General features: G+C 39.0%; 1 long non-coding RNA gene across 1 annotated transcript in view; it reads right to left on the bottom strand.

The window, feature by feature from the left end:
- The window catches only part of LOC116076017, a 21,813-nt gene that overhangs the window by 17,126 nt on the left and 1,677 nt on the right, over positions 1–3,010 (bottom strand). Inside the window, exon 2 of the long non-coding RNA XR_004112783.1 lies at positions 1,997–2,056. This is a non-coding gene — a long non-coding RNA (uncharacterized LOC116076017). The remainder of the gene's footprint in view (positions 1–1,996; positions 2,057–3,010) is intronic.

Below are 3,010 nucleotides of genomic sequence, written 5' to 3'. Positions count from 1 at the left end.
ATTATTATTATTATTATTATTATTATTATTGATACAGGCTCTCTTGCTGAACTTAGAGCTTGCCATTTTGTCTAGACTCTATAGTCAGAGAGTCAGTTGGAGTCTGTCTGTACTCACTTCCTGCCTTGCATCCCAGAAGTATCTCCACCAGCACTCACTGCTATCCATGGCTTCAGTGTGTGCGTCTGTGGGAAATCGGATTCACAGCAAGTCTTTTACACAGTAACCCTGCTTCCTGTCTTCTTCTTGTTCTTTTACCCAGGCTCCAGGATTTGTGGTGAGGACACACGTCTAAAACAGGTCTTCTCTACCCAAGTGGGCCCTATGTAATGATTCCAGAAACATTCTCACAGACTGATCCACAGGAATGTACTTTAATAATTTCTTAGGCCTCTCTCATGATGGTAACCCCAGGTTGCTGTTACACCAGTTTCAATGTGCTTTTAAGCAGCTAATTTTTTTAATGTAAATTTGTCCTGTCTGAAATTACAAAGTCAAAATTCAAAAAGATTGACTTTGGTCATATTTCACTTTTTTTATTGGTAAAGGGGAGATAAGGTCTCAAGATCATCCAAGATAATGACATTGAGAAAATAATTAAATAAAACATATTTGAGGCCCATCTGGCACTTTGTCAAATATGGTATCCTGTTTTATGTTGAGACACATAAATGATACTTTAGCATGGCACTTAAAATGCAGCTCCTGTGACTGAGAAATTGAATTTCAATTTTCTGTAATTTTAGTCTAAGTGGCTGAATATCAGATAACATAGCTTGAGAGAAAGTAAAATATAATGTCTAAATGAAGAGGAAACACATAGTCTCCTCCTGAAGTACTTTGTCTAAGAATTAAAGTTCTGACAGATGTAAGCCTTGTGTCACACAATGAAACTGGCATCTGACACCATTGTCTGGCCAAGGCCCTTCAGCTGGATTGGGCATAGGTTCTAAGAAAGAACTGCTACTATTCTGATAAATAGATAAAGCCTTAAACTGACACCTAATGATTTATTATTTCACTCATAGAATAGTGCATCTCTCAGTTTTCATGAGGAAAGCATTTATTAGCAATACACAGGCCTGCAACTGGCCAAGGAGCAGAGAATAAAAGACAGTTGAGTGGTAAAATCAAAATGGAGTATCTTTGTTGTACCCCCTCCTCTCAAGACTCGGGGATTGTTGTGCAAGAGGTGGCAGAAAAGGGTAAGAGCCAGAGCTAATGTCTTAAGGATACAGCAGGGCTACTGTACATATGAATGCACAGGTCTTGTGCAAGCTCAAGCCACACCAGCATGGAAAGAGGGGTGGCTGTGAAGTCCCACCCTCAGGAGCTACTAGAAACTGATACATGCTGGGGCAGAGGAAGGCAGTTCTTTTCTAAGATTTTATCCCTTGGTAGACTGACTGCACTCCTACTGAAGGCTAAACATCCAAGAATGTTTGGGTAATGAATATTGTTCTTAACTGGTTAAAACAGAAATCAATAGGACACATAGTTTTGTGTGTGTGTGTGTGTGTGTGTGTGTGTGTGTGTGTGTGAGTGAGTGTGAGTGAGAGTGTGTGTGTCTGTGTGTGTGTGTGAGTATGTGAGTGTGTGTGTCTGTGAGTATGTGAGTGTGTGTGTGTATCTGTGTGTGTGTGTGTGTGTGTGTATGTATGTCTGTGTGAGTGTATACAGAAGGAGGACCAGATCTGGAAAGAGCTGGGGAAGACGGTGTGGATATGGTTAAAGTGTATTATCCAAGTTCTCAATTAATTCATGCACATATGTTTTAGAAGGGATTTAATGGGGGTAAATTTAAGAATCAGCTGTACCTTGTGCAAAGTTCTGACAGTGAAATCAGTGGGAAAAGTTAAGTCAAATGGACATGTATCAAGGTGATTTTATGTTCTATCGCACAAAGGAGACTGGGAATAGTCTAGAGAAATTACCAGGTTAAAAGCAGAAGGGGAATATAAAAACTCAGAAATTTGTAACATGAATATCAACACACTTATCTTTTCAGACTTCCACGTCTGCTGTTCCCACATCCATGGATTCAACCAATCCCAAACTGAAAAGAATCAAAAAAATGCTTGTTTGTACTAAGTGTGAGTGCAAACAGATATCTTTATCATTTCTTAGCAATATATTCTACATCTATGTCCATTCTATTTAATTTTATGAGATATGAAAGATGATCTGTAGGTGACATCAATTATACAAGAGAATAATTGTAAATAATATGCAAGATGCTATGACATTTTACACACAAACGCTAGCCTCTGTGGGACAGCTGTATGCAAGAATGGGATTAGTGGGCTCTAAAAGGAGGTCAAAGGGAGATCATTTGTCCAGTTTAGGGTGTGAGAATGTGTTGTGAAGGCATCATCTAAAGAAGAGGGCCCTGACCTTATGAGAGTCCAGCCAGACTGGCACCCTAGTCCCTGGCTTCAATTATGTATTATCTACACTGTGGTATGTAGTTAGATATAGAACCAGGAGAACAAACAAATACACTGAGAACAAAACAGTTCAGCATTTTGTTTTTTGTTTTGATGTGACCTGAGTAATTTGAGTTGTGACCACCTGAAATTTTTTTTTTTTTATTTTTAAAACAGAATTTTCAGATTTTTCCTAACTCCTGTTTTCACTTCTTTTGTAGCTTTATGGTGTTTCACAAATGAAAACATCAGCTCCTATCTCTAATTACGTACAAAAGCAATTTAGTTCAAGACGGATGACCTGAGTTGATCCTTCAAAACTAAGGGGATAGGCCAGATGTGGCAATTCCTATCTAACTCCAGCATTTCTATGATGAGATCAGAGCTGAGACAGGAGAATTGCTCAGGAGTTCCTACTCCTGCTAGCTTGGAATGTGTGGCATTGAGAACCAAGAGAGGAATTTCCTCAACAAAATGGAAAAATAATTGATTCCCAAAAGCTGTTTGATGTTTGATCATCTCCCAAACACTATGGAACATGCATGCTTGTTCACACACACACACACACACACACACACACACAC

Source organism: Mastomys coucha, unplaced genomic scaffold (assembly GCF_008632895.1).
Source record: "Mastomys coucha isolate ucsf_1 unplaced genomic scaffold, UCSF_Mcou_1 pScaffold4, whole genome shotgun sequence".
NCBI classification, from domain to species: domain Eukaryota; kingdom Metazoa; phylum Chordata; class Mammalia; order Rodentia; family Muridae; genus Mastomys; species Mastomys coucha.
This window is presented reverse-complemented; position numbering and strand designations above follow the sequence as displayed.